Here is an 18,743-nt window from a genome sequence, read left to right on the forward strand (position 1 = left end):
CTCTTGCATGGCCTGCTTCTTGGGCATTGTTTTTGCTGCTTTGTGTTTCTCAGTATCACTTCTCGTGTCTCCATTGAATGTGTGATGTGGTGCTGTTAAATAAGAGAGATGAGTTGGGAGGGTGGGTACTTGCTAGAGCTCCAGGTAGGAAATTAGAACACCCGTGCTGGGTCCACTCCACCTTGTAAGTTCTAAGTCCTATGCAAATCTGGAAAAGCTACTTCAACGTTTAACCTCAGTTTTCTTCTCTGTAAATGAGAGGGGGTGTCCATTTGAACTTTTTCGAGGATGACAATGACAATTTGAGTTCCCTAGAGATGTTAGAATATAATTTTATATACTGTTCAGTGCCCACTTTTTGGTTTCTGACAGCCCCAATGACGTAATTGTGTGCTAGAAGTGAGAGGAAGACCACCCACAAATTCAAGATATCTTTTTAAACTCCTTCTATAATAGTTTTGGAATGGAAATTAGAGTAGTACCTTTCCCCAATCTTCTTATACCTGGCACAGAGCCCTATGCCTAACCAGATGTCTTGTCTTCTGTCACAACCCCAAGTATCCTTGTCCTGAATCTCAGCTGTGACCTAAACATATTTTCCATGTGGCATCAACACCAAAGCCAACACTTTAATGTGGACAGAGTCCTTTAGCCTTGGCAGCAAACTTTAGAAGAACTTGAAAGTTTTGTTTTGGCCTGAGGAGCCTGGCCAGTCAACCAGACCCCCCTCAAAGCACTTAAGAACAGTATTTTGTATGTTATTGCCAGGGTTTGGGTTGGTGAGCTCAGATGACCAGGTTAGGATCATCTTCCAGTCAGGATCAGTGGGCTTGCACCGAAGGGAAGCTGGACGTTAGGGATAGTGTGTAAGAGGGCCTGGCCTTCTGTGTGCCGGGAAGGCCGGCCCCTGTATACCACACCCACAGCCCTTCACTCTGCCTGAGGGGGCTGACAGCAGTCTGCAGCCTTTTTGAGCACAGCCTCATCTGTCACTAGGTGACTTGGTACTTGTGGTTTAGTTGGAGAACCATCTTATGTGTATTTTCACTTTAATAAGAGGAGAACTCTTATTTTTACAAGGAATGGACCCCCGTACCAGAAGACCTGGTACTGTGGGAGACTTGGGCCCATGGATGTTCAGCTGTAAGGCTGCTGCGGCAGTCCTGAGAAACAGGTAGTCGGGTGAGGGATGATGAAGGCACCAAGATGACAGTGTGAGCTGGTGCTGAATGCAACTGTATTGGCTTCTCATGACCAGCCTGGGCGCTGCGGCAGGGAGAACTGGAAATACATGGGTTCTTATGAGATCTTCCATTGGTAAAAACTACAACAAAGTGTTCATCCAGGGCCACAGGGGATATCAGCTGTCCCCTGTCCCTCTCTGCTTTCTTATCTTCTCCAAGTCGGGAAGAGCAGGACCAGCTTGGCAGGAAGACAATGGGCATCACAGAAATTTCAGCTGGGCCCAGGTAAAGCCACAGAGGCTCGGGTCACTCTGTGGTCTCTGGAGCTCTGGGTTTCCCAAGAGGGTCAGGGTGATGGCCTGTCCCTCCCCACCACGGGTCCCACAGGCCTAGTGCTCAAGCCATTGAGCACTGGGCTGGTTGGAGGATGTGTATGAGAATTTCTCCTGAAGTAGCTCACTTCTCAGGGAGGATTCTGAAATTAAATGTGTTCATCGTTTGTAATGAGATTAATACCACTTGGCACAGATAGAGAACAGGGGATGCCAACACCAGATAAGGAAGGCTGATGAGAGAACCCTTCTAGCTCTTGAGATTCTACTGGCTTAATCCTGTTATTATTGTTAATACATGTAATTTAAAATATCAATGATGCGTATTAATAACAAGGCTTTATTTCATCTTTTCTAAATATCTGGGTCATGCATATACAGTGTTTCATAGTTTACAAAGCAGAGTGGTAACCCTGACAAAAATCCTCTGAGCCATTTTACAGCTGAGAAACATGGCTGTCAACTTCAAGATCCCAACTCCTGCCCCCAGGCCGACCTGTGGTGGTACAGTCTGTGTCTGCAGGGGCCACCAGAGGCCTGGCCAAGACCTTTTCTGGGCTTTTCTCTGACAAGTTAACTGTGTGATCCTGAGCAAGGGTCACTTCCCATTCCTGCCTCAATCTCTGCTCCTTCTCCCACTATCCCATAAACATGAGGTGACAACTGCCTTCCTGTGGACAGCACCTCGGGCTCTGTGAGTCACTTGGTCATGCCCTCCCCATCTCCTCCCGGAGTGTAGGTTCTCAGAGCCACAGGGACTCTTGACTGTGAGTGAATAAACCACCATATATTTAAAAAACAGTGATCTGGGAATCATGTTGTTTTTGTCTTTCGAGGTAGATTGTAATAGCCTTAAGGACATAGATGATGTTTGTATATTTAAAATATTATTTTTCAACAGTTCGGGGCTTGGTCCAGGCACCTAACAGGCCCTGTGTAAATGAGTGCTAAACTCTCTTTTCCTGAGGGTGCAGCCTTCTAAGCCTCCTTCCTCTCATGTCAGGCCTTAACACGACACCCAGAAAATTCCCTGCGTTTCTAATCGCTTCTGCTCCCTGTAGGTAATTGCACAGAAAATCCATGTTGTGAAGCCCTCAAAGAGAATTACAAGGAATTATAAAATCTCCTTTTCACCTTACTAGGCTTTATTTCTGATGCAGAAGTAGGCACATTTTTAGGATGGGGGTTGGGATGTGCAACCAACCTCCACTGTGCAACTGAACCACACACTTTCCATGTTTCACTCCAAAATCAACATGTGAGCCTATGTAAGCTGGGGCCTCAACAGATGCTCAGTCCCAGGGCTGATGTGGCTCTTAGAGCTCTGTCTAACCTAGCCTCTGATGAGGACGCTCAGGTCCAGAAATGGGACATGTTTAGCTCAATGCCATAAAACTGGTTCAAGCTGACCTGAGATGTCTATTGCCCAGGGCTCTTTACAGGGCCTGATAGCTGAGAAACTCCACCTGGAATAATGACCTGGAATAACAGTCAGTGGCAACTGGAAGATTTGCACGGGACAGGACATCCACTGAACTGCTTTGTAACAGCAGGAGTAGAAACTCAGGTTATTGTAAATATGCAGAACGTTTTATGAGCCTCGCAAATGGGACCCAAGGTCTAACAGTGGGATCAGCGTGTGAAGCTAGGCCTGTCCTGAGATACTGTGGCTGAGATACTGGTCATCTTATCCTGGTTGGCAGCTATAGGAGGTCAAGAATGAGGGAAGGAAGCAATGAGTTACAACATCCTGCCCTACCCATTCTGGACCCATCCCTACCCAAAGGGAACTCCAGTCTGTTGGTCTGTTGGGAGGAGGATACATGTGAACAAGGGGGTAAAAATTGTCAGGGATGTCAGAGAAGTAACATTCCTGAGGCCCTCCAGGGAAGAGAGCATAGGGTGAATAAAAGTACATAAAAAAATGGTAATATTAACAATAGCTGCTGCCCCCTGGAAGTGCTTGGTCTGTGGCAATCACTGCCCATACACAACCTTATTGTCATGAAAGCCTGAGAGGATGGTATTATATTCTTCATTTTACAGAAGAAGATACTGAAGGTCAGAGAAGTTATCACTTACCCAAATCCTCTCAACAAGTAAATGGCAAAACCAAGATTCCAACACAGACCTGTCTGACTCCAAACTCAGAGATTTTCCACTGAGGTAGAATGGAATGAAACAAAGTGTAGATTCTGACATTAGACAGGGCCCCATTTCACCATTTGCCAGCATGTGGCCCTGGACAAGGGACTCAACTTTTCTGTACTTCAGTTTTGTCATCTGTGAAATGAGGAGTAGAAGAGAATGAAATGAGATGATGCTTAGAAAGCACCTGTCACAGTTCCTGGTTAAGGAAAGTGAATGAGAGATTGACCGTGCTGTTATTCTTATTTCAAAACCTTCTTTGTGGTAATGGGTCCCCCTACCTTTGGTCAGCTTTGTTGATTTGAAAATCTAATATCCTCACCTTGTGAGGAGGATAGACTTATCTTTTCCCAGTGTTCTTTCCCAGTCTTTCCCATCTCAGTAAATGACATCCCTGCTGTGGACTAAGTTATGATCCCTCAGAATGTAAATGTTGAAATCCTAACACCCAATGTGACACCTGTGGAGACAGGATCCTTAGGAGGTAAGTAAGATGAAATGAAGTCATAAAGGTGAGCTCCTAATCCGATCAGATTGGTGTTCTTATAAGAAGAGGAAGAGAGGCTGGGTGCAGTGGCTCACACCTGTAATCCCAGCACTTCGGGAGGCCGAGGCAGTAGGATCACAAGATCAGGAGGTTGAGACCATCCTGACTAACACAGTGAAACCCCATCTCTACTAAAAATACAAAAAATTAGCCGGGTATGGTGGCGCGTGCCTGTAGTTCCAGCTACTCAGGAGGCTGAGGCACGAGAATCGCTTGAACGCCGGAGGCAGAGGTTGCAGTGAGCCGAGATCGCGCCACTGCACTCCAGCCTGGTGACAGAGAGAAACTCTATCTCAAAAAAAAAAAAAAAAAAAAAAAAAAGGAGGAGGTGGGAAGAGAGACCAGAGTTCTTTCTCTTTCTATCATTTGAGGATGTAGTGGGAAGGCAGCCACCTGCAAGGCTGAAAGAGAGCCCCCATTAGAAACCCATCCTGCCAAGTCTTACTTTCAGTTCTGGAGACTTCACAGTCTTCGAGCTGGCTAGTACAACCACTAGCCAGGAAGACTATGATGAGCGGGGTAAGCCAGAGACCTGGATGCTGCTCTGATACTTCCAGTTCCCTCATGGTCCCCCATCATGCCGATCATCCCATACCATAGTATATTACATCACTTCTGTCTCCAAGACATTTCTCCATCTTCTCATTTCTCTTGGTTCCATTCAACATTTTTCCCATAGATTTTTTTTTCAAGTATCTGTAAGAGCAGAGAAAAAAATACTTTATACCAAAATATTTATCACCAGCTTCAACAGTTATCAACATGTGGTGAATCTTGGTTCATCAACTACCTTATCCACTTCTTCACTCCAGGTTATTTTGAAACAAACCCAACACATTGTATAATTTTGCCCATAAATAGGTCAGTATATTTCTGTAAAAGATATACACTCAATTTAAAAACATATATACTACATTAGAAAAACATAACCACCTGACCCTGATCACTTCTAATATTTTAAGTAATTTCTTAAAATAAAGAAATTTAAGGTCAGTGTTTATATTTTCATGATTGGCTTGAGAAAAACATATTTTAGTAAAGTTTGAATCAGGATTCAAATAAGATTGGCTGACATGTGTCTTAAATCTTTTTTGTTTGTTTCCCTATGTCTTTTAATGTCCATCCAATTTCTTAATGAATAATTTGGATCATTTGCCCTGAAGAGCTTTACAGAGTCTGAATTTTGCTGATTTCCTCCCTGTGGGATAGTTTAGCAAGTTCCTGTGTCCTTTGTATTTTCTGTAAATAGGTGTGTGTGTGCATGAGTGTAGAGAAAGAAAGAGAATATTCCATGCGACTACATTTTGTTTTTTCTCTCTTCTGCAGGGATGTGAGGAGTTAGGTATATTTTTATAACTTTTGGTATCTAAGAAGGTTTATATTTTTGTTCTAACTGCTATCCTTAGGTAACGCTCCACTCCCAGTACCAAAATCTGTATTAGTCAGGATTCTCTAGAGGGACAGGACTAATAGGATAGATGTATATATGAAGGGGAGTTTATTAAGGAGTATTGACTCACACGATCACAAGGTGAAGTCTCACAATAGGCCATCTGCAAGCTGAGGAGCAAGGAAGCTGGTCCAAGTCCCCAAACCTCAAAAGTAGGGAACTTCAGTCACAGACTGAAGGCCCAAGAGCCCTTGGCAAACTGCTGGTGCAGGTCCAAGAGTCCAAAAGCTGACGAACTTGGAGTCCGATGTTCACGAGCAGGAAGCATCCAGCATGGGAGAAAGATGGAGGCCAGAAGACTCAGCAAGTCGGTTCTATTCCTGCTTTTATGCTGACAGCTGATTAGATGGTGCCCATCCCAGCTGACAGTGGGTCTGCCTCTCCCAGTCCACTGACTCAAATGTTAATAATCTCCTTTGGCAACATCCTCACAGACACACCCAGGAACAATACTTTGCATCCTTCAATCAACAAGTTGACCCTCAGTATTAACCATCACAGTTACCCTTAGGTTTTGCTTATAAAAATACTTTAATTCCCAACTCCCAATGCTTACTTTGCTGGTGTCTATGGGTCTGTTGATGTATTCATGAAATTATCTTCATCACCATGCATTTCCATTATTCTAGTCTCAGTTACCACGTTTTCTCCTCCGAACAATTGCAATGGTCTCTGAACAGGCCTCCTTGCATCTACTTGGTTTCCTCCAGTCCAGGCTTCACCTGGCAGCCGGACAGATCTTTTCAAATGACCATATTCTTTTTTTTGTTATTATTCTTTGTAACAGGGTCTTGCTCTATTGCCCAGGCTGGAGTGCAGTGGCATAATCATAGCTCACTGCCGCGTCAATCTTCCAGGCTCAAGTGATCCACCTGTCTTCGCCTTTAGAGTAGCTAAGACCACAGATGCATACCACTACACTCAGCTAATTTTTTTTTTTGAGACAGAGTCTCAGAGTCTTGCTCTGTCTCTCAGGCTGGAGTGTAGTGGCCTGATCTCGGCTCACTGCAACCTCCACCTCCCAGGTTCAAGAGATTCTCCTGCCTCCTGAGTAGCTGGGACTACAGGCATCCACCACCACGCCTGGCTAATTTTGGTATTTTTAGTAGAAATGGGGTTTCACCATATTGGCCAGGCTGGTCTCGAACTCCTGACCTTGTGATCTGCCTGCCTCGGCCTCCCAAAATGCTGGGATTACAGGTGTGAGCCACTGTGCCTGGCCCACTCAGCTAATTTTTAAAAAGTTTTTGTACAGCAGGGGTCTCCCTATGTTGACAAGGCTGGTCTCAAATCCCTGGGCTCAAGTGATCCTCCTGCGTTGGTCTCCCAAAGTGTTGGGATTACAGGCGTGAGCCACTGCACTCAGTCTAAACAATCATATTAATCCTATTTTGACACTGTCCTGGGCTTCTCACTGAACTGAAAGTGCAATGCAGACGCCCTCAGAAGGCTTCCACGGCCCTGTGTGGCTGTGCCCTACCTGCTGTGCCAGCAGCTCCCCGAGAGGCTCTCTCCTTCTGTGTCACGGTTCACCACTCTGCCTTCTCCATGTTTCCAACCCCAGGCCCTCTGTGCTGCCTGGTCCTTCTGCCTGGAGCATTTCCACCCAGTGTTTGCTTGGCTGGCTCCTTCTGTCTCTGCAGCAATCAGCCTGTGTAGCTCTTCCTTGGGGCAGCCTACCCTGGCCTCTTGCCCTGTAATATGCCCCTTGCCACTCCTCTCCCACAGCAACCTGTTTTCCTTCATGGCCTCTGTCATGACTCGGACTGCTCACTTCCATTTGTGTGTATGCTTATTTTGTATTCGCCTTTCAAGGACAGTACATTTGTCCTTGAGTAATCTTACAACTGTGTTCTTAGCATCTAACATAGGGGTTGAAACACAAGAAATGTTCAATAAAAATTTGATAATCCATTGATCTAAATGACGTGACAGGAGATGGGAGCAGCAGCTGGAATACAAAGAGAGGCATGGATTCCAGCCCTTTGGATAAATTTCTCTTCACCTGGTACCTCCTGATGGTGGTAGGGAGGGGCTGGCCAGGCGCAAGTGTAGAGGGCCAGGTGCACGGTGGGGCGTGAGGGCTTGGGGGATATGCTGGTGTTCACTCTAAGAGGAGGGTATGAATGCATATAGTTTATTGGGAGGTGAAGGAAACCCCAGGAGGAGAGAGGGGAAGTGGGACAAGACCTGGAAGCCCCAATAAGGGAGCATCATCAAGTCAGCCATCCCTGTGGGTAGGGGGCTTAGTCCCGCAGGGGAGCTCTGGGAGCCAGCGTGTCAGAGCTGGGGTAGGGAGCAGGGCATTTATCCCTAGACATCTCTGGCCTGCCAACAGATGGCACAGTGGGCTCAGGTGGACAGAAAATGTCCTCGGGAGAGGACACACAGATGGGGTTAAGTCAGAAGATCTGGGCAGAGCGCTCTCAGCACCTGCACACCTGGAGACACCTGCTACCTCATGAACCTGACACTGGGTGATGCAAAATTACCCAGATACTGTCCCTTCCCCTGACAGACATCCTGACAGAGAGCAGACAGCGGCCATGGAAAGAGTTAATCCCACTGCAGGCAGCAGAGGCCTTGCATCCTGCAGATGATCCTTCTGCGTGTGCAGATGAGACGTCAGGGAAGCCCGCATCTCATGCCCACCTAATCCAGGCTCTTTGGGGTGGGTTGGGGCACCTGCTACATGAAAGAGCGAGATGGCAACAGTGATGTAGCACTTTTCCCCTCTCAGACCACTTTTACGTCTATGATCTGTTCCTGCCTTACAACTGCTCCAGCAGTGGGTGGGAAGAAATTATTCCCCTCCTTTTATAGAGGAGGGAACTGAGGCAGAAGGGAGAAGTGACTCTGCTGTGGTCTGTCCAGAGCTGGGGAGGGGCAGGCCTGACCCTTCGCCCTAGCTTCTTTCTTGGAGGCGAGCATTTGTGTGGGTGAAGCTCTTTTGCCAGAAGTTACGGGTACTGGGAGGAGAGTTCAGATCCCAGTGAGAATTCTGTGGCACTTTTTCCAAACTGGCCAGGCAGGCGACATTCTTAGGAGCAGCCACAAGATGGCAGAGAGGCCGCACACTGCACATCGGGTTTCCTTGGGGGCCAGGGGAGGCAGCCCAAGATGAGGGCCTGCTGAACATCCCTGAAAACCCCTGAGGATTCATAGAGGGCTGACTGGGAGTAAAGGAGGAAATACAGAGGGATGCGAGAAAGTGGAAATTCTGCCAACTACTTACTGTGTGACCTTGGGCAAGTTACTTGCCCTCTCTGGACCTCAGGCTCTTCCTTTGTAGTCTAGGGTATTTGGACTTAAAGCAGAAAATTAGTCTTTTCCAGTTCTGGTACTGAAGGAGGTGTGACCATGGAGGCACTTTGGTATCTGAGCTCCCACTCTGGCTGTGAGGCTGGAGGCTGGGAGACAGCCAGAGGTGGTTGGAGTGTGACCGAGACAACCGTAGCCTGACTGATTATTTCAGAGCAGGGTGAGGAAGTGACAGGAGGGAGAACTCTGGGAAGATGCAGAGTAGAATGTGGGGAGTAAGGAAATTAGGCACCTGAGGCAGGGGCTGTATCTGTTCATCCCTCTATGCATAATTCTCAGTTTCAAGCTTCAGAAAACCACCTTTACTTTGAGTGTCCACCCACTGCACACACATCTTAGCTCACTGGCCTGTTTTCTTTCTTTTATAGCTGTTATCCCTTTCTGAATTTATTTGCTGATTTATGTGCTTATTTCTGTCTTTTCCCCTGGAATGTAAGCTCCATAAGGGCAGGGACTTTGCCTTCTTGTTTACTCTGAATCCTTAGCAACTAGAACAGCTCCTGGGAAAAGCAGTTGCTCAAGAGGCAGCTGTTGAATGAATGAATGAATGAATGAATGAATGGATACCTGAATTGGGAGTCAGAGTTCTAGGGCCTAACCCTAGAAATGTGCTGTGTGATCTCAGGGAAACCTCTTCTCCTTTCTGAGTTTCAGTTTCCTGATTCTTAAAATAAGTTGTTTGAGTTCTCTGATCAAGTGTCTTAAACATTTAGAGGCAGAAGTTCCTTCTCCTCTAATTCTGAAGTCCTAGAGTTCAGTTAATCCAGTCAATCACCCATCATGGTTTACTTTCCCCTCCAAGACCAGCAGCCAGCTGATGAAGAAAGCTCTTGGTAGGGAAGTCTTTCCTCATTCAGTGAATACTCCTGGGTGCCTACTTTGTGTGAGGCTGTGCTCTAGATGCTGGAAGTCCAGAGGAGACCAAGTTAGACGTGCATACTGACCTCTCATACTCTGGTGGGCAAAGGTGAAAAATTGTGGGTCTTCTCCCTTCATTCTTAAAGGTAGAAAAGGCCAAGCTTTAAAGAAGGCAAACACTCTTGGCTCAGCGTTATTCAAAAGGAAGACCCCCTAATAATAGGAAGATGGGGCTTGTGGAACTAGGGCCTCCAGGGATGCCTGTGGACCTGTCTCTAGGGAACATAATGGGTGGGTGCACCTGAGTTTTAGCCCCTCACAACCCCTGCTGTGGCCGTCCCAGACCTGGTCACTGGGAAATACAGCCAGGTCTCTGCTTGGTGAGCCCTACCCATCTCATCAGAACATCCCAGGCTAGTGTCCCTTTTCTTCAGTGCCTTGCCTTTGTTGAGGGATTAATCTCAATAGACGAACAGGGTAGAGCCAAGGCATGAAGGGTTGAGTATGAGTTACCCTCCAAAAAGAGAAGCTGAATTTAATTACCACGTAAACTCAAAAGAGGTGACTCTAATGGTAGAATTTCAGGCCCATTGACAGGTTAGGTTTGGGGAGAAAGATAAGTTCTACTTCCTTTAGTCAGTTGCCTGCAATGACCCTAACTTCCCCTCCCCTTGGGCTTGAGCACATAGGTCTCAAAGCTTCTCTAGAAACTCGCTACTCCAAGCGCAGGCAGAGGCTGCTGCATTGGCCTCATCCAGGAGCTTCTTAGAGATGCCCAGCCCCCTCCCCCTACCCCCAACCCCCGCCTACCAGCCTCCTAAACCAGACTTGAAGTTGACTTTAAGGGAACTTGTGTGCACGCTTGGATTTGAGAGCACTGGGCTGAAATGCCCCTTGTTCCCCAGAATGATGTCTGTTCCTGTGGACAGTTTGTTTTCCATGGCAACCCCTGCATGACCACTGCCTGTCTCTGCATTCCCTTTGCAGGGCCACACTAGTTTCTCATTAGGAGGCAGAAGAAGAAGAGGTGCCAGGATGCCTGGCTAAGTAAGAAGGCTGAGACTTGTTAGTGTAATGAGCCAACGAAGCTCCCTGAAGGAGCAGCCCTGGGTGCAGGGTGGGCTGGATAATGGGGTCCTCCTCAGAGGTAGGAATTCTCTCTTCAACAGTCTAACATTTGTTTCAAAGGAAATCAGGCCATGAAACAGCATTTGCACTGTTCTACTATATATATGCATATGGAGAGCGCTCTCTCTTAGTCACTTACTCTCTCACTCTCTCAATCTCTCGCTCGCTCTATTATGGGTGCCAGATCCCTTCCCTTGGCCCTTTCAGATCCACACTCCCGCCTCTCCACCCACTCTCTGCCCTCGGAGGCTTGCCTGTGTGGACTGCATCAACATACTTCCTGCCCTCTGGCTTCCTGATGGCCCAGTCAATGGGAGAGAAGGAGAGTGAGGCCAGCATTCGTTCCCTCCCTGCCAAGCTGCTACATCTCCCTACTGAGGTGGCTCTTCTCCCCAGGCAGCCCTTCCACAAGACCTTTAGGCCTTCCAGGTCCTGGTAACTGCTCCCTCCCTCCCCTCACCCCTTCCTGTGGGGAGGGAGGCGGTGTTAACTGCACTCACTGAGGGCCAGCCCCAGGTGTTGCACCCTACCTTGCTGGTTTCCTTAAACCCTGCCCCACACCTTGTAAACTCCTTCTTCAAACTCTCTTCACCTTCCTCCCCCGGTGAGGCATCTATTCCCTGATGGGTTTAATACGCCTGGGAAAAAGACTGGAAGGTCATAAACCAAGCTAGAAGTGCAGCCTGGAGTCACTCGGAGGAACGGGGCTCTTCCTTTATTTCTATAGGCACAGGCATTTTCTAGACCTTGCGAATGCCAACCGCCTTTGCTGAAGTGTGTGGGGTTGCCTGTAGGGATCATGCCATCTACAGGAAGGTTATGTCCTGAGATGGATTTCTCCAAGGACAGTTGCAGGCCAGGCCACTAATATTTTAGGGAGCCACAGTCATGGGTTCTAATCCTGGCACGGCCATTAACCAGCTGTGTGGGTTTGGGCAAATCACTTTCTCTCTGTAGTTATTAGTGTTTGCATTTCTCAGGGACCTTCAGGCCCTAAAAAATTAGGAATCCAGGGCTCCAGAGTCTGGCTATAGTACCTAGACTTGAATAGCTTAGGAAATAAGCTGGACTTGGAGATGTTCTGTAGTTCGAGGTCTGTCATCATTCCTAATGATTTAGTCTTTCCCAGTCAAAATCTCTGCATTATTCCCCAGGCTGCCCCCCTTCCCTCATTTCCTGCCCTTGCCCGCTTCCAGATCTCCTCTGGGTCTTTGTACATGCTAATCCACCATCCCCAAATGCCCACCCTTCCTTGCCCTGCTGAGTCTACACCAGACACAGCTGAGGCTCACCCGCCCTTCCATCAGCCCTTATTCTTTAAGCACATACACATGGACACAATGCTCATTGGTAGCACCTGTACCTCTTTGCCTGCGGGCTCTTGCTGGCTGTTGGAGCCTGAATGGCCACTGTGGGGAATGAATGGCTCTTGTTGGGGACTGATAGGAGTGGTTAATAGGTACCCTACATATCTGCACTTCAGGGGAGAATTCTAAGGCCCTTGTTGTCCTATTGCTCTAACTCCCATGGTTCCCTAGTAGGATTGAGCCTCATTTACATTTGTTGATAACACACCTTTCATTCAGTGTCTTCCCTTCTTGTCTCATGATTCCATTCCCTACTAATATTTTTGGAAGATCAATTCCCAAACAAACTGTGTGCAGTCCAATCCATCTATTCCTGAAGACTCAGATCCATGGTCACCTTTTGTTGGAAACCTTCCCTGCCTCCCTCAAGTTGGTTGCTCGTGCCTCAGTCTTCTTGCAGCTTTTCTCTCTGTATCCACCCTGTTGGTGGGATTGAAAGGATCCCTTCTGGAGTCAGTCGGTCCTACGGGTGAAGTCTCCCTGATGACAGAAACCCATGTCATTTCCCTTCGTGCTTATGTGTCCAATAGGGAAACCGAGCTGCTGCTCTCCTTGTCTAGTCTTCCTGCCTTTCTCAACTGTCCAGCAAAAGCCTCCTGCTACCTTGGCAAATAATTCAATCAGTTCCAGATTTCTCTCCCTCTGCTTTACCCCCAGATTAGCTCGGGTTCTGTTTATAAACACCTGCACTTCCTTACAAACACCCTCCAAATGGACCAGTTGCCCATCAATACTTGACACAGGAAAACACCCCTGCAGGCCCTTCCACCCACAATGATGCTTCCTGTCCTAACTCATCTCCATGCAGGTGCCAAGGGCCAGGGAAAGTGCTCCCCTCACTGTCCCGCCCACCTCCTAGGTGCATCTCCTCAGACTCACCTGCCTCCCAGCCCCTTGCTTTTGGCCTTCCTTTCCTGGAAGAGGGCAGGGGGAGCATCTTCAGAAAGAGAGGTCAGTACAATCCTGACCTTCTGTCTCATTCACATTGAAGATTTTTTGCTTTCCGTTGCTTCAAATTCTCTGAAGGGAAGAGGGAGGGAGGAAGGAGGGGACAATCTGGTTTGGATTACATATTGATCTCTTGAGCAAATGCATCCAGCCTGGACAGCCTACTGTCTCAAAGACTGCTCTCCTCTCTTTCTGAGAGCCTGGTTATCGACCTGTGATTTCATCCAGGTCCCTGTGGGCTCTACCCAAATGGATGGAGCCACTGCCTAGCCCCTGCCCAGGAATTCTTTCAGGAAGCCAAAGCTTTGTCAGCCTCCTCTGTCTGCCTCATAGAGCCATAGACTCTAGGTTCAACCTTGCTCCGAAGTCGCCACCCCTCTCCCACTCACCAGGAGAACAGGCTGCCTGCTTTGATTCTAACCCCAAAGGGTGTTCTGCTATTCCCTATACATCCTGCCATCGCCTAAATGGCTCTTAAATATCCTACACTCCACTGATCTCCAGTACCGAGAGCAAAACGCTTCATGCTGTAGTAGGCATGTTTGTTAACTGAATTGTTAAAGCATTAGTGATCCGCCTTGGGTTGTTGGAGTATTCATTACCTCTTAAAATGCAAGTATATTATCTTAGTGCCCTTGATGTATTCCTGTGGTTTCCTTTACCAGGGTAGCAGCTTGCCACCCTGCAGAGAGCAGGAATGGCGGGGAGTGAAGCACAGAACAGGTAGGTGTGGGGAGGGAGGGGGTAGGTGGGAGAAGTGGAAGTAAAGGTGAGGCCCCAGGAATGGGAGTGTTTGTGCTGACAGTGGTGGTGGAAGCTGGTGGGGGGTGGGCACCCAGGGCAACCCTCTTCTACTTCACTGCTTTCCCTGGGGCAGGGGGCACTGTGCTCCTCCACCAACGGTTTTATACCAGCATTGCTGGTGTCATCCTTCCCCCTACACAGTATGCAAAAATCCTGGTTATCCTCAGACACCCCAACCTAAAGTCTCCATCCACCAAGTTCCCAGTGCCAGTTCTGCCAGGCCACTTTCCTCTGTCCATTCCTGCCAGGGAGAGCAGGTGTCTGGGATGCAGGGTCCAGTCCTCACTCCGCCCTTGGCAACATCTCTCTCCCCCATGGCACCCATGCCACGGTTGGCAGTCTTGGCAGGCTCTTTGAATGGGGAAGCTGGGCCCTCCAGCCCAGCCCTGCTTCCAGCCCCCTTTCAGTTATGATCCTTGCTTCTGGCTCACCCTTGGACCAGTGTTCCTTCCCTCTTCCTCTCTCCCAGGCTCCAGATTCTCAGGAAGCCGGGTTTTGCTCTCTTCACAGTGTCCTCAGCTCACCTGTCAGCCCAAGGCGGGAATCTTCTCTGGAGCTCTGGAAGTTCAGCTCCTCCCTGACACCAGCAGCAGCTCTGTGAGAGGAAGCCCCCTGCAGAGTTTAAAGCCTGCTCAGCCTCACCCCCCTGTGATGCAGCTGGGGCCGAGCTGTTTTCCTCTGGGCTTCACTTTCCTCTTGTAGACAGGTCTGTCTCATGCGTTTAACACCTTTGGAGCCCTTGCCATAGTCCGAGGAGTTACAAGCAAATATCTCCTTGTGGAATCCTCATAATAACCTGAGAGTAGTGCTGTCATCCCATTGTGCAGTGATCCATCTGGCCCCTGGGCTTCACTAGTGAGGCGCAGAGAGGTTCAGTGACTTGCCCAAGGTCACAGAACTGGAAATTGGCAGAGCTGGGCCGGGAACCAGGCCAGGCATCTGGCTCCTGAGTTTTAGCTCTAAGCCTAGGCCATCCTACGCCGACCTCCAAAGCCTATCTGCTCAAACAACTCCAGGCTATTCCACCCCTTATTTGAAAACCTAGCTTGGTTTTCCTGGACTAATTCATGCTTTTATTAATCCTCTCATTTACCATGTATTCACTCAACCAACAACCATCTCCTGTGTACCAGACACTGCTCCGAGTGCTGAGGACATAGAGAAGTGTTCATGCCCTCAAGGGAATTGTATTTAAGCTGGAGAGACAATAATAAAACAAGCATATTATACTTATATATGTTCTAGATAGTGTGTTTACCGTATTTAATAAAAAATGTGGCAGGATGTGATAAGTGTAATAAAAAGATATGGTAGTAGGAGGAGGTAACGAGTCCAGGGAAGGCCTGTCTGAGGCGGTGGTATTTGAGCAGAGACCTGAGTGAAGCCAGGCAGGGAGGCTCTGGGTCCAGGAGGGAGCACTGCAAGGAGCAGGGCCTCTCAGTGCCAAGGCCCCAAGAGGGCAAGTGTGGAGTGTGAGGGACCCCCATAGTTGTGGCTAGAAGGGGAGGGAGAACTGGTGGGAGGGCCATTTCCTCAAGGGGACAGGAGAAGGCAGGGGTCTGGAGGGAGTTGAGTGGTGGAGAGGTCTCCCCGGGAGCAAGAGAAGAGCTGAGACCCAGAAGAATGAAAAGCCAGCCTTCAGCTAGCTTCTGAGAGAGACAGGCTACATTAGGGAAGGGTGCAGTTTTGAAGACTGCCTTTCTCTCTGTCCATACCTACAGACGGGTGGGGAGGGCTGTGGAACAGCCTAGCGGTGCTGGGAAGACCAGAGAGCACAGTCCCAGGAGGCCAGCTGTTGGGGGCGAGGGAGCTTGGGGAAGGAGGGGAGGGAGAGAAGCTGGAGCCATAGATATCAGAGATGGAAAAGACCTGCTAGGTCATCGAGTGGGTCCCGTGGGGCCCATGGAGGAGACACAGCTGCAGGAGAAACCCCGCCTGCTCGTTTCATGCTCCAGCTGAGAGCTCGAGCTGGAGATGGGAACTAGTTGAAATTAGATGGGAATTTATTTAAGGCTTTTAAACATTGCCGCACTCAGAGGGCCTCAAGAGAACCACAGATCATTCCCTCACAGCCTGCCCTGAAGCCATAGCAGTGACACATCTGGCCCCTGGGCTGCCCTAGTGAGCTGTGGAGGATGGGGGAAAACAGGCTGCCTCCACCCCCGTCTCACCTTGCAGCCCTCTCAGTCTGGAATGCCACTGGCTGGAGTGTCCTGGAGCTTGCAGTGGGCCACACCTAACCATGTCCCCTGTCTGGCACATACAGATGTGGAGGGCAGGTACACTGTATCGTCTCAGCCATCCTGTTTTCCAGGGGAGGGCTGAGTGTTAATGGTGGAGGGTCAGAGGAGGGCAAGGGCTGCTCTCTAACTTCCCCAACTGAGTCTATCCCAGTGCACTGGGGCCTTAACAGCCTCTTTCTGGCCTGGGGGCCAGATGCCTTTACAAGGTTCACTTTTTCTAGATATTGTTGACTCACAGATTTCTCTAAGCTTCACCCAGGGTGTTCAGAAACCATTTTGCAAAACGTGTGAGAAGGCAGTGAGAAAATGGTATAGAGACAATTGTGTGCACAGCTATGAGCATAGACTCTGGAGCCCAGGCTGCCTGGGTTCAAATCCCAGGTCCACCCCTTAGAAGTTGTGTGACCTTGAGTCAGTTACTTAACCTCTCTATGCTTCAGTTTCTGAATCTGTAAGGTGTGGTTACCTATAAGACCCATCCAATAAGCAGTTGTGAGGATGAAATGTATGAAGGTAATCAAGTGCTTAGATAGGTGCCTGGCATATAGGGAAGGAGTAAAAAATGTTAGCGATAATTTTCATCTGTGTTTCTAATAATTAGTTCCTTGAGGTGGTCCTGATGGAAACTGGAGAACCACTGTTCTACTGAATCTCAATGATGATGGTAAAGCTCCTGTCCTCAGCCTACTCCAGGAAGGATCTTGGAAAGCATTCAGGTGAATATACCATTTATTTGCTATTTACTCATTCATTCATTCATTCATTCATTCATTCATTCATTCAGCAGACATCTGTTGGGTACCTTTGAGCCATGGGAATCCAGACTACTGCATGGCCATTGTTTCTGCATGCTTACACTCACACCCACACACAGATGTGGACTCTCTTGTCCTCACACATTCACTTTCACTCATGTCCCGACCTCGAGGAAGCAGCTCTCAGTTCAGAATCAGTCCAGAAGGAGATTCAGCCACGTAAATACCTAATTCCAGTACAATGCAGCATGCTAATGGAGGTGCACAAGCCATTGTGGGAAGGAGAGGACAATGAATCCTATTTGTGGCAATCATAGGGCTAGTGGGATCGGGGAAATCTCCACCAAGGAGGTGACTTTTGGAACAGGAAGAGAAAGTCAGGATTGTGGGCACTTACTGGCAGGAGAACCACAGTGGTTAATTAAGAACGTGGACTCTGGAGCTCAACTGCCTGGGTGTGCATATGGACCTGCCACTTCCTGGCTGTCTGTTATGTACCCTCTTTGTGCCTCTGTTTTCTCATCTGCAAGATGAGGATAACAAAATACCTCCCTTGTAAGGTTATTTCAAGGCCTATATGAGTTTATATATAAAAGGCATTTAGAAGATTGCTTGTTACATAGTAAATGGTATATACTGTACACGTAAACTATTGTTATGACTTTACCAGGTGTGCATTTGACTATAAATAGCAGAACACTCAATTAATAGTGATTAAAATGAAAGAGGCATTCTTTGTGCTGGCCAACAAGAAACCTGGGGATTGGAGACTGTGGTAGGCAACCTCTATGATGACTCTCAGTGACCCCCAACCCCTCTTATTGATGCCAGCCTGTCATTTCTGGGACTAGGCTGTGACTTCTAACCTGGGTGCTCCCTGGCTGTCTCCTAGGTCATCAGCTGCTATGCTGTGAACATATGCAGGCAACTCACAGAGAGGCCTGTGTCTTGGGAAACTGAGGCTGCCAGAAAGAAACCACCTGAGTGAATTTGGCAGCAGATTCTTCCATCTCAGTCAAGCCTTGAGATGACTGCAGCCTTGACAGACAGCACAACTGCAGCCTCAAGAGAGACCCTGAGCCAGAGGCACCCAGCTAAGTTGTGCCCAGATTTCTGAACTACAGAAGTGATTAATAAATGTTTGCTGTTTTAAACCACTAAGGTTTGGAGTGCTTTATTATGCAGCATAGGTAATGGATGCAGAGGCCATCAAGGTCTTGTGTGGTGGCTCCATGCTGCCTCAGTAGGGGCACCACTGGAACTCAGGCCCCTGATGTCTTTCCATCCCTCTTCCTTAGCTTGAAGCTTTCATTCTCATTGTTCATTCATTCATTCAATCCAGGGCTGCTGCATTTCCAAATGTCACACCTCTTTCTAAACAGGACAAATGCCTAAAGCCAGACAGATGGCATGCTCATGGAGTCTGTCCCTTTTGCACGAGTTTTCCTAGAAGAGCCATCCAACAGCTTCCAGTTTTATCTCATTGGCCAGAAGAATTCTGTGGCCACCCTAGTCCCACACTGAATGGAAGGCTGGACCAGATGACTCTAGCATTCCAGGATGCCAAAATTCTATCCAGGAACCCAGCAAGGGCAGTTCAGGTAGCATTAAGAGAATGCAGCTTCCTTGAAGGTAGTAACTGTCTAATTTAGCTGTAA

At 48.2% G+C, this 18,743-nt stretch overlaps 1 long non-coding RNA gene across 1 annotated transcript; it reads left to right on the top strand.

Moving 5' to 3' along the window:
* The first annotated feature begins 14,517 nt into the window (after positions 1-14,517).
* On the top strand, positions 14,518-18,183 carry LOC105489653 (uncharacterized). The gene is made up of 3 exons (XR_011623134.1): positions 14,518-14,793; positions 16,932-17,046; positions 17,978-18,183. It is a non-coding gene; the product is annotated as an uncharacterized lncRNA (long non-coding RNA).
* Positions 18,184-18,743: the final 560 nt, after the last annotated feature.

The sequence above is a fragment of the Macaca nemestrina genome, chromosome 5 (genome assembly GCF_043159975.1).
Source record: "Macaca nemestrina isolate mMacNem1 chromosome 5, mMacNem.hap1, whole genome shotgun sequence".
In the NCBI taxonomy this organism is placed as follows: domain Eukaryota; kingdom Metazoa; phylum Chordata; class Mammalia; order Primates; family Cercopithecidae; genus Macaca; species Macaca nemestrina.